This window comes from Mesoplodon densirostris, chromosome 11 (assembly GCF_025265405.1).
Source record: "Mesoplodon densirostris isolate mMesDen1 chromosome 11, mMesDen1 primary haplotype, whole genome shotgun sequence".
NCBI lineage: Eukaryota > Metazoa > Chordata > Mammalia > Artiodactyla > Ziphiidae > Mesoplodon > Mesoplodon densirostris.
This window is the reverse complement of record NC_082671.1, coordinates 28,837,311-28,850,383: the sequence shown is the minus strand read 5'-3', so window position 1 is coordinate 28,850,383 and position 13,073 is coordinate 28,837,311. Positions and strand designations below refer to the sequence as shown.

Sequence of the window (13,073 nt, the reverse complement as noted above, 5' to 3'; positions counted from 1 at the left end):
CGCCCTCTCCTCGGGAGCCAGCACCCATTGGACCCCGCCCCCCCGCTACCTGCCCCCTCCCGACAGGCCATGCGCCAAGAGGGAGGTGTGGGGAAACAAAGGCTGCCGGGAGTTGTAGTTCTGACGCGGAGGACCTCTGGGGCCTACAGCTTCCAGAAGGCTGCGCGGCGCGGGCGAGTGGCCTACGGGGAGAGAGGGGTTCTTGGGCGAGGATGCTTCCTTGGCTCCTGTCAAAAGATTAGGGAGCGAGGCCCAGAGAGTCGGAAGGAAGAGATACATTTATGCCTATCCTCGAGGCAAAACCAGTGTGAAAATTCCGGATAGGAATATGTGTTAAGTATAACGGAGTCTCTTGATATCCAGGACGTCATTTCCTGATAAGGACACTTTCTCAAGTAGGGTGGTTTAGAAAGGCTTAGAGAAGAGCTCTATAGCCTCAGACACCCTAGCCACGTACAAAAGGTCTGTAGGCTGATACTAAAAGATGTGCTGTTTTGCAACAATGCAAAACCAGCTCAAGTTAGAACACGAGGGTTCTCCAGGATGTTTGTTAAAATGTGTTTAGAAAGAATCTGAAAGTGTCAGAGTTTTAGAGGGGAAGGGCTGGGCCCTCATTCTCTATATTCTATATAAGTCTTTATTCACTGTGACCTGATTGCTGGCAAAGTGGAGAGCTGATAACTGCCTTACTAGCTGTTTGCTAAGTGTACTTACTGTTCTATTCCTAAATGTTTTTCTTTTTAGACAGATAGTATCTCTCCTCTACTGTGAACCTCCAAAGGTTTCCTCTCTCAAAATAAAAAAAGGTGACATCTGTGCAAAGATCCAAAGTAAAGGAGGAGAAAGACCCGTTCCCTACTTGATTTTTTTTCCACAGTGTGTATCTCCATCTAACATGCTATATACTGAACTTGTTTACTCTCTCTCTCTACTAGATTATCAGCTCCTAGATGCCAGGGATTTTTTGACTGTTTAATTCACTGATGCATCCCTAGCCCCTGGAAAGGGACAAACAAGATAGTCCCAAACTCAGTACCCTCTGAGTTTACAATCTAACAGAGGATGACACCATTATAGACAAACGGATAAAGTGCTATGACTGGGTTTATTATGGACTGCTTTTTCTAGTCCGAGAGGGGAGTGAAAGTTCAAGCAAGACTTCCTAGAAGTCACTAGATATAATCTCCTTGAGAGTGAGGACTACCTCCAGTAGTGGAAGTTGTGCCCTGCACAACTTCACTGGGTACCATTAACCACAGCCATACACAGTGGCCCTGGGGAATATGCTTGATTTGTTCAACAGAACACATGATAGACACTCAATAAATACTTTTTTAAGCTTTATTTATTTTATTTATTTATTTTTGACTGTGTTGGGTCTTTGTTGCTGTGCACGTGCTCTCTCTAGTTATGGTGAGTGAGGGCTACTCTTTGTTGCAGTGTGTGGGCTTCTCACTGCGGTGGCTTCTCTTGTTGCAGAGTATGGGCTCTAGGTGTGCAGACTTCAGTAGTTGTGGCACGTGGGCTCAGTAGTTGTGGCTCACTGGCTCTAGAGCACAGGCTCAGTAGTTGTGGCACACGGGCTTAGCTGCTCCGTGGCATGTGAGATCTTCCCGGACCAGGGATTGAACCTGTGTCCCCTGCATTGGCAGGTGGATTCCTAACCAGTGAGCCACCAGGGGAGTCCCTCAATAAACACTTTTGAACAAATGAATTAAATATCATCTAAGCTAAGATCTGAAGGTCCACTAGTGGTGTTTTGGCATCAAGTTTTACGAACATTTCTTTCTCTCTAATTCTTTTGTTTGTTTGTTTTAATTTCAGAGACAAAAATGAAACAAGAACTTCAGAACTCCAAAAACAGAAAGCAGACCAAAGAGATTTATTCCAAGTCCTTTTATTTTCTACCAAAGATAATATTATATAACAGTCAGATGTTACCCACTTTGTTTCTCAGCCCTCCATTGCTGGAACTTTTGTTCTCTTCTTTTTCTCTGAGCAGTCTATATTCCTTCCAAGAAGAAAAGGCAGACAAAAGGAGAGGGTGGGTTCACAGTGAAGCTCCATGGGCATAACCAGTAACTGCTTCATAGGGGCAAGGTGCCCTGAGGCAACAACGATGCAACTGCTTTTCCTTTATTTGTGGCACCAAAGGACGTAGTCTTTTTTTTTATTTGCTAATGGCAAAGTTTAAAGAGCAAGCATACATATATTCAAAAAGTGAAATGTCATGAATTTTGGATGGCATTATATATTTCCATTTAAATTATAAAATATCTGTTGGGATGGAACATACAAAGCCTTGTATTAACATACCTCAGGAACAATAGGGACTGCTCTTTAATTCTCTTTTTTTAGGGGAAGGAAGAATGATCAAATGGCCAGTGCTCAAAAGTCCTCCTGTCACCCCCACCATCACTTAGGTTAAAGCAGGATTGTCCAGTACTTGTCTAGACTCTAGAGCATTGAGCTCATCGCTCACAGAGGAAAGAAAAGTGTTTGAGGCTGCAGAAACAGGAAGCGGCGAGGCCCCGAAAAAGAGTGGCTCTAATTTGATGACTTTTTTTTAACATAAGGCGGGCACACTAAGTGCAGTGTGTTTCATTGGAAGCAAACAACGCAAACCTATTTGGATTTTCACATTTTAATTTCAGAACACTTGCTTGTGGGAAAGCCACTTAGCCAATTAGTATGTCTTTCCTCATCTAAAGTAGAATAATGTGTTTTTGAGTGGGTTGCTATGAAATCACATTAAGCTGTTATCAGATTCTGTCTCCAAAGTCTTTTTATTTTTATTTATTTGGTTGCACTGGGTGTTAGTTGTGGCACACGGGCTCCTTAGTTGTGGCGTGTGAACTCTTAGTTGCGGCATGCATGTGGGATCTAGTTCCCTGACCAGGGATTGAACCTGGGTCCCCTGCATTGGGAGCACAGAGTCTTATCCACTGTGCCACCAGGGAAATCCCTCCAAAGGCTTTTTAAAAAATTCTCCTTCAGCCATCCCTCCCTCACTTTAGGTTTGTGATTTAGGAAGGACAGTTTAGTTGCAAGTCACAGAAATTTAACTCAAACTAACTAATTTAACTCAAAAAGAGGAATTAACTAACTTGTATAACCATAGTGCTGACATGGCCTTGGCCTCAAAAAATAACTGGAACCAGGGGCTCAGGTAGCATCAGAACTCTCTACCTCTTATCTCTGCTTCTCTCTGCATCATCTACCTCATTATCTCAAACCCCTGTATTCTTGTGAATGAAGAGGGCAGGCAGTCGTGGAGGCTGTTGGGAGATCTCACTGAGCAAGCTTCCTCAGGGCAGATGAGGTTGAGTGAATCTGGGGAGGAACTGAAACTAAGTTTCCACCCTATTTCCCTGGCATAGGAGTTTCCTATTGTTGTTTTAACAAATTACCACAAACTTAGTGGCTTAAAACAACAAAAATGTATTATCTTACATCTCTGTAGGTCAGAAGTCCAACATGGATCTCACTGGGCTAAAATCATAGTATCATCAGGGTTGCATTCCTTCTGGAGCCTCTATGGAAGAGTCAATATCCTTGCCCTTTCCAGATTTCAGACCTCTCACATTCCTAGCTCTTGACCCGCTACGAACATCTTCAAAGCTAACAATGTCACATCTCTTTGACCCTGACCCTTCTTCTGGTCATCACATGTCCCTCTGACCACAGCAAAGATAGATAGGTTCTCTGCTTTTTAAGGACTCCTGATTAGATTGTCCCACCTGGATAACCCAGGACAATCTCCCCATAGCAAGGTCTGTACCTTTAGTCCTATCTACAAATCCTATCTTTTGCCATGTAAAATTCACAGGTTCCAGGGATTAGGTCATGGACATGTCTGAGGGGCCATTATTCTGCCTGCCACACCACGTTAAGATGATTGGTCTAGGGATGGACCTGACCCAAAGAGGGCCTTTGACCTGACCCAAAGAGGGCCTTCTCTGAGAATTTTTTAACTTGAGTTAGCCAGATAATTTTCTCTCTCTCTGGTTATGGAACTGTAAGTATGTGAGTCACTGACTCCAGAGATCATTTTTCCTACCACTTGGTTTTAGAGAATAAAGTAGAATCCTCATTCAGCATAAAAAAATTCCCCAAACCCAACAATTGTTCCGTACTTCTAAATGTACATATACAGTACATAATCTTAGATTCTAATCTCCATAGTTAATCACTCCCTCTTTTCCTTGTTGCCCTTTTCACACGATATTATCTATTGAGTACTTACTGTATGTGAGGCACTGTGCTAAGCATTTTATGATGTAGAAACTAAGGCTCAAAGGGTTTAAGTAAAGTAGTACGTTTACATAGCTAGTATGTGGCAGAGCTGGGATCAAAACAGGCTATTTGGGGGGCTTCCCTGGTGGCGCAGTGGTTGAGAGTCCGCCTGCCGATGCAGGGGACACGGGTTCATGCCCCGGTCCGGGAAGATCCCACGTGCCGCAGAGCGGCTGGGCCCGTGAGCCATGGCCGCTGAGCCTGCGCGTCTGGAGCCTGTGCTCCGCAATGGGAGAGGCCACAGTAGTGGGAGGCCCGCGTACCGCGAAAAAACAAAAACAAAACCAAAAACAGGCTATTTAGCAAACTCTTAACCTATACACATGTTTGTTCATTCATTCCCTCATTTATTCAACACATATTCATCAAGTACCATTAGGCATATGGATCTTAGCCAGACACTCTATTTGCTAAAGGGAGGGGGTACTGTGGACATGACAGTAACATGCCTTTCCCCCTTAGCCAACACTGAGCTCACTGAAGGTGGTAGTGGTGTCTTATTTAGCTAGTTATCTCTACAACCTAGTCTGATGCTTGTTACATAGTACCACTCTAGTGGACTTGGAGTTTCCTTTTCTTTCACTTGGAAAAGCTGGAGTAGCAAGGATTTAACCAGCTCTGAATAGGTACAATTGCAATCAGGATTTGCAGTCAAACCCAACAAAAACATAATGAAGCTGGCCTGGCATAGGACTCCTCATCATCTTAGCTGCCAAGTTACTTTGCTAGGGTGTAGGCTGGCTTCACTCTAACTTAAAATCCCTAAAGAGAGAGTTTATTTTGAATTAATAACTGGAAATTATTTTAATAGTTCTTGCAAAATATCATTCAAACTATTTTTAATAGCATAAGCATCCAATATCATTTTATGCCAACATTTTGATCATCAGTCATAGCAAAGCTGCCATCATTAGTGCCTTCAAATCATAGTGGAATGTGCAGATCTAATGTTAATATAAAATACACAACTCTGATGGGGAAGCCTCTTTGTCATATTTTGGAAACTGTCCATATTTTGCAAAGACAATAAGGTAAGCAGCTTTTATCAATTTGCGCTATTCCCCAGGCCTCAAGCTTAAGACAAACTTTGTCAGCAAGTGCGGGGAAACTGTCTGCAGATGGCAGAGTCAAGTGGTTCAGAAGCCAGCAACTGAATCTGGCAAGATACTGACAGCCCGTTAGAGGGCAGTGTGACAACACAATTAATAGTAAAGTCTTGTTTCTTCTCCCTAGACTGTTTTCTTCCCTTTACTCCACACCCATACACCAGTGGAATTTAGCCCTTCCTTTAATCCTCCCACCCCCAAAACATGTGGCATATTTTATTAACTATTTGAGATAATAGAGTGATTTTACATCACAATAATGCCAACAACAAAATAGTACATGTTAGGCATCCCTGTTCTTAAACTACTTCACCTACCCTGTCACTGGGAATTTCTCATTAGCCTCTTTACAGCTGCACTCCAGGTTCCCAAAATGTTGTTTGGCATTCTTAGAAACTCTTCAAACCTCCTTTCTCCTCTGTTTTTCAGGATTCATCTCCCCTATACCAGCTCAGAGCCCACACTTTATGACGAAGAGAAATGTAGCTTTTCAGCCCTTGGTTAGCTGCCTTTGCATATCCAAAGGCTCACTGATACACTGTGGTAAACAGAAGGGACACCTATTCAGGATTTCTTCCTTCAGCAGCCAGGCCTAGGAGAGACTTTGAACATCTCTCCTTTCTAATTCCCAACCAGTCCATCTAATCAGTAGTGGGCAGCATGAGTCAATTTGAGTTTTAAGAAGCAGTTTTCGGGCTTCCCTGGTGGCGCAGTTGTTGAGAGTCCGCCTGCCAATGCAGGGGATGAGGGTTCGTGCCCCGGTCCGGTAAGACCCCACATGCCGCGGAGCGGCTAGGCCCGTGAGCCATGGCCGCTGAGCCTGTGCATCCGGAGCCTGTGCATCCAGAGCCTGTGCTCCACAATGGGAGAGGCCACAACAGTGAGAGGCCCGCGTACTGCAAACAAACAAACAAAAGAACCAGTTTTCTAGAAATGCCATACAGTTGTGATGGATGATAAAACTTACACATCAATGACACAGCAAAATTAGTGAATAAGGCAGCATATCATAAGTACTAAGTATATTATATATAATATGTATAAAGGTTTATCCAACAGTTGACTTTTTGTTTCTTTCTGATGGCTTTTATTTATTCTCATTCCTCTTCAGTTACTGAATGTTTGACTAAATGGATAAATGGATGTATGAATGAATGAATGAATAAATGTTTTGCATATTAAATATACTTCATCTGGGCTAGTCAGGAACTAAGAAGTGTTGTTTTAGACTTAGTATAGCATGAGGGAAGAAGTTCTGAATTTTTTTTAGAGGATATTGGGGGTAGGAGTTTATTAATTAATTAATTTATTTTTGCTGCGTTGGGTCTTCGTTTCCGTGCGAGGGCTTTCTCTAGTTGTGGCAAGCGGGGGCCACTCTTCATCGCGGTGCGTGGGCCTCTCACTATCGCGGCCTCTCTTGTTGCGGAGCACAGGCTGCAGACACGCAGGCTCAGCAGTTGTGGCTCACGGGCCCAGTCGCTCTGCAGCACGTGGGATCCTCCCAGACCAGGGCTCGAACCCGTGTCTCCTGCACCAGCAGGCAGACTCTCAACCACTGCGCCACCAGGGAAGCCCCTAGAAGTTCTGAATTAATTACCCTCTTTAAGAAGCTGTGACCTTACTCCCAACCTCAATCTATGAAATGGGAATAGTAACATAACTACTAAGGATGTGACCTACTACCAAAACAAAAGTAAGTTTTTAAGCAGCATTAGCAGTACTAGTAAACTAATGCAAAGGTAGAAAATTTTATACATCCAAATCCCTACAGCAGTCTTAAATGTGTGCCTCTGTTCACACCACTGGCAAAAACAAAAGCAAACAGAACAAAAATGAAAACAAAAGAATTAATTACTATATTAAATACTAAAGATAGAAAGGTGAACAAAACACATTCATTGACATTCCTCAAAACCCCTCAAATCTCTTCTCTTCTCATTCTTTCCTTTCAGGAAGAAAATCATCAAGTAACCAGAATTAATATGTAAGTCAGCACATAGGAGATGAACCTAGCCTGGGCTTCCTAGATTAAAGGATGAATAGGAGTTGACCTGTCAAAAAGAAGGGAAAGAACTTCCAGACCAGACAGAGGGAGCAGCCTGTGCAAAAGTGAAGAGAAAGGAAAGGACGTGAGACATTCTGGATGCTTTAAACAGTTTCATGTGGCTAAGTATAGGGCATGAGGTCTGCAAGGAAATGGTGAGTGGCAAGGCTAATAGCCGGTCAGATGGAGATGAACTCATAAGAGTGAGAAGCTAGAGATGTATCCTGAAGGTAATGAAGAAAATCAGAAGAGTGACCAAAGAGAGACATAATCTTATGAATTTTACAAAGATCACCCCCATCCCACTGAATTGGGATGAAGTAAGGGAGAACAGGAAACCAGATAGGGAGTATTGCGGTAATTCAAGTCAGAGATGATCGTAATGTATCCTGTGGATATAATATATCCGTAATATATCCTAGGGTGGTAATGATGGAGATGGAGAAACCTGAACAAATTTAGAATAGATGCACTTGTCCAGAGGACATAAAGAAGAAGAAAAACTACCAAGGGCAGAATGGGCAATAGTATTATTTAAGAGGAGACAGAAGAAGGATGTTAAAGAAATAAATCATAAAATAGTGACCAAAAAGATAAAAGGAAAAGTAAAGGAGAATAGCTTGTTCAAAATGTATTTCAACCTCTTTCTCGTGGGCTTTTTCTTTAATTTTTTTCTTTTGCTTCAGAAGCTAAAAACTAAAAGCTACATTTCCCAATATATTTGCAACAAAGTGCTCCAGATTAATTTTAGCTCCATAAAACAGATGTATTCACTTATGGCTTAAATTCTGAACTAAATCATGAGAGGATGGAGGAGTTACACAAGGCATTCATTTTGCTTGTGCAGACCCTGGGAAGCATGACGTGGCTCTGGAGTTGATGGTTCTGATACTGCTTTCCTGATTCTCAGATACTGGCTGAAGTGTAGAGATCCTGAGAGACAGCTCCTGATTGTGGTAAATATATCAGTAACCCTAGGTGTCCCAATTGTTCTGGGAGTAATTCCTGGATGTCTAGACTAGAGCCTGTTTTTCCAGTCATTCTAACAGATTCTTAAGCATCTAATTCCATGTATTAAGTCTCTTTCTGCATAAATTTGATAGATAAGTGTACTCATTCCCTAGGGCTGTTGTGGCAAAGTACCACAAACTGGTTGCTTTATGACAACAGAAATTTATTGTCTCACAGTCCTGGAAGCTAGAGTCCAAAATCAAGATGTCAGCAGGATTGGTCTCTTGTAAGGGTTGTGAGGGAGAATCTGTTCTATTCTTCTCCACTAGCTTTTAGCAACCCCAAGCATTTCTTGTTTTGTGGCAGCATAACTCCAATCTCTGCCTCTGTCTTCACATGGCAATCTGCTCCCTGCATGTGTTCACATCATCTCCCTTCTGTGCGTCTGTCTCTGTGTCCAAATGCCCTCCTTTTATAAAAGCACCAGCCTTGGGCTTCTCTGGTGGCGCAGTGGTTAAGAATCCTCCTGCCAATGCAGGGGACACAGGTTCAAGCCCTAGTCCAGGAAGATCCCACATGCCGCAGAGCAACTAAGCCTGTGTGCCACAACTACTGAGCTTGTGCTCTAGAGCCTGTGAGCCACAACTACTGAGCCTACATGCCACAACTACTGAATCCCGCACACCTAGAGCCCATGCTCCGCAGCAAGAGAAGCCACTGCAATGAGGAGCCCGTGCACCACAACGAAGAGTAGCCCCCACTCACTGCAACTAGAGAAAGCCCACGCGCAGCAACAAAGACCCAACGCAGCCTAAATAAATAAATAAATAAATAAATAAATAAATTTATTTTAAAAAAAGAAAAACTACCAGTCTTATTGAATTAGGGTTCACTCTAATGCCCCCATTTTAAGGGGAGACAGATAAAGGATTTTAACTTGAAGGCATTTTTAACTTGATTACCTCTGTAAACATTCAATTTCCAAATAAAATTATTTTCTGAGGTACTGGTAGAATAACGTTCAATCCATAACAAGGAGTATGACAGGAATATTTGGTATTCTTTAAATGTTCATGTAGTTCTCATAGTTCCCAGCTTCCTTTGCAGCTTGGTTGGGGTCACGTGACTAGCTCTGCAATAACTATGAGCAGAGGTGTTGTGTGTTTCTTCTGAGCTGGTACCTTGAACATGGACTTCTTGCCTCCAGAACTGTAAGAAAGTAAATGTCTGTTGCTCGAGCCAACCAGTCTGTGGTATCTTGTTATAACAGCTTGAGCTGGTTTCTGGTAAGACCCCTCTTTCTACATTGCAGATAGCTGTCTTCTTCATTTTGTGTGTGTGTGTTTAAGTGTTGGTCTTGTTTAAAAAAATATGGAACGCTTCACAAATTTGTGTGTTATCTTTGTGCAGGGGCCATGCTAATCTTCTCTGTATCATTCCAATTTGAGTATATGTGCTGTCAAAGTGAGCACAATGGCTGCTTTCTCAGTGTGTTCTCACGTAGCCTTTCCTCTGTACACATGTGGAAAGAGAGCTCTCTGGTGTCCCTTCCTCTTCTTATAAGGATACCAGTCCTATCGGATAAGGGCCCCACGTGTATGACCATTTAACTTTAATCAACTCTTTATAGGCCCTATCTCCAGTTACATCACACTGGGGGTTAGGGTTTCAATATATGAATTTAGAGGAGGCACAGTTCAGCCCATAACAATGTCATTAAATGAATGATAAAAAATATAAAAAAGCTCACTGCAGATCGTACTCTCCAGATGAGAACCACTGTTAATAGCTTCTTTCTGTTCATACTTTTCACTGTCCAGATGCAAACATATAATATAAATTAGATCATACTACACATACAGTTCTATTTTTTCACTTAGAGTGAAAAAGTTCCTTTTATTATAGTTTTTCTTCACTTATTACTGTATTACAGATGTTTTCCATACCAGTACATAAAAATATCAAAATATTCTTCCCAATGGCTGCATAGTAGTCTCTTATAAGGATTATTATAATTTATTTAATAGTTTTTCTCTTAGTAGATGATAGATCACTTTGAATTTTTTATTATGGACAATGTTGCAGAAAATATCCCTATACATTTGTGTATTCGTAATTATGTTAATATTTCTGCAAAGTAGACTCCTAGAAATGAAATTGCTAAGTCAAAGGCTATGCATCTTTAAAATCTAAATAGATATTATGTGCTAGTTTAAGTACGTAGGAGTACCCATTTCCTCATACTCACCCTTGGGTAGTATCAATAATTTTACTTTTGCTAATTTAATCAGGTTAAAAAAGATTAATCTCCAAAATATACAGGCAGCTTATGCAGCTCAATATCAAAAAACCAACCAACCAAAAAAAAAAACCAAACAACCAAAGAAGATGTGGCACATATATACAATGGAATATTACTCAGCCATAAAAAGAAATGAAATTGAGTTATTTGTAGTGAGGTGGATGGACCTAGAGACTGTCATACAGAGTGACGTGAGTCAGAAAGAGAAAAACAAATACCGTATGCTAACACATATATATATGGAATCTAATAAAATAAAATAAAAATGTTCTGAAGAACCGAGGGGCAAGACAGGAATAAAGATGCAGATGTAGAGAATGGACTTGAGGACACGGGGAGGGGGAACGGTAAGCTGGGACGAAGTGAGAGAATGGCATGGACATACATACACTACCAAGTGTAAAATAGATAGCTAGTGGGAAGCAGTCGCATAGCACAGGGAAATCATCTCGGTGCTTTGTGTCCACCTAGAGGGGTGGGATAGGGAGGGTGGGAAGGAGACGCAAGAGGGAAGATATATGGGGATATATGTATATGTATAGCTGATTCACTTTGTTATAAAGCAAAAAGTAACATACTATTGTAAAGCAGTTATACTCCAATAAAGATGTTAAAAAAAAAAACAAGGAAATTTTCTGTTCTTTATGTGTTTGATTAAAAATCTATCTAAAAAAGTCTTGATGCCAATAACACTATCTCCATCCCACTTGTGACAAAATGTCTCCAGACTTTGCCAAATGTCCCTGGGGAGGGAGGAGAAAGGAGATAAAAAACCAGGTTGAGAACCACTGTTCTGGAGTGTGTGGAGGCAAAGAATAGGAATACACCCTGGCCACCCTCAAATTTCCTTTCTCCTTTACAAATATTTTGCTGCTTTGGAAAGGCTTTTTATGGATACCTTAATTCCTTTCTCTCTTCCAACTGGATAGCTGTTTCTGTTTTCATTCTAGTCACCCCAGGACAGGCTGAAGACATACCCTAGAGACACTTGGTGAAGTCTGCAGCTGGGAGGAGAGCAGGAGGGTGTGAGGTCATGGGAGCAGCCCAGAGACGGAAGTCTCCTCTGGACAGCGCTTGTGGTGTCTGGCCTGAGCACAGCACTGAAGACTAATGTTCATCCCTCAATTTTGACTGTTACAGTGGTTCATAAAAGGGGGGTGGGCAGGTACAGGAAGAAGGGGAAGAATCAAAATCATTTGGGAGAAAATTATACATCCTTGTCCACCTGCCGGCACGTAGCATCAGGCACATCAAAATTGCAGCAAGGTGTGGGATAGGTGTGCATGTTTTCAACTCCACACAGAGTAGCAGTTAGGTGTTACTTCCTCCCACTCGAACCACCTGCCTAAGAAGTTTTCTGTGATAGACGAATGGATAAAGAAGATGCGGTACATATATGCGATTGAATATTGCTCAGCCATAAAAAGGAACAAAACTGGGTCATTTGTTGAGATATGGATGGATCTAGAGACTGTCATACAGAGTGAAGTAAGTCAGAAAGAGAGAAACAAATATCGTATATGTGGACCTAGAAAAATGGTACAGATGAACCAGTTTGCAGGGCAGAAATAGAGACACAGATGTAGAGAACAAACGTATGGACACCAAGTGGGGAAAGCGGCGGGGTGTGGGGGGTGTGTGTGTGTGATGAATTGGGCGATTGGGATTTACATGTATACACTGATGTGTATAAAATTGATTTAAAAAAAGAAGTTTTCTGTGATATTTAACCTATTGAGGTGTAACCCTCAATAACAAGTTAAAGATGTTTTTTGAAGCATTATTCAAACTAGTGAAAAATGATGAAAACACTAATTTGAAAAGATATAGGCACCCCTATGTTCATTGCAACATTATTTATGATAGCCAAAATATGGAAGCAACCTAAGTGCCCACTGATAAATGAATGGGTAAAGAACGTGTGGTATGATATAGATAATGGAATATTACTCAGCCATATATGCCAGTGCTTAGAGCATGATGTTAAATGAAACGAATAAAATCTCAGACTACAAACAGTGGGTCCCTATTTTATAAACAGATACCTATAATTGGGGATCAAGAATGAGTTGTGAAGGTCTATACCTTGGATTCAGGGTGGACATATTTGAGGAATTTACTCTGGTGTTTTTAAGGGAAGGAGAATAAGGGGACAGAATTGAGGGGGCAAAGGCAACTGGGAGGACCATAGAGCAGCTGCACTGTCAACTGTTATTCCCAGCAGAGCTGGATTAAGGGGTGGACCAGCAGGGGAGCTGTCCATGTTGCCACTGTAGGGGAAGCTAAGGTATCAGTGAGCACTGTTGTGGTGGAAAACAGTGATATGGAGAAAACTGTATTTACCAGAATTCCTCTTAGGAACGGAATGTGGTTA

At 41.8% G+C, this 13,073-nt stretch overlaps 1 non-coding gene across 1 annotated transcript; it reads right to left on the bottom strand.

The window, feature by feature from the left end:
- Positions 1–9,762: 9,762 nt before the first annotated feature.
- On the bottom strand, positions 9,763–9,869 carry LOC132499684 (U6 spliceosomal RNA). The gene has a single exon (XR_009533913.1). It is a non-coding gene; the product is annotated as a U6 spliceosomal RNA (small nuclear RNA).
- Between the last annotated feature and the right edge of the window lie 3,204 nt (positions 9,870–13,073).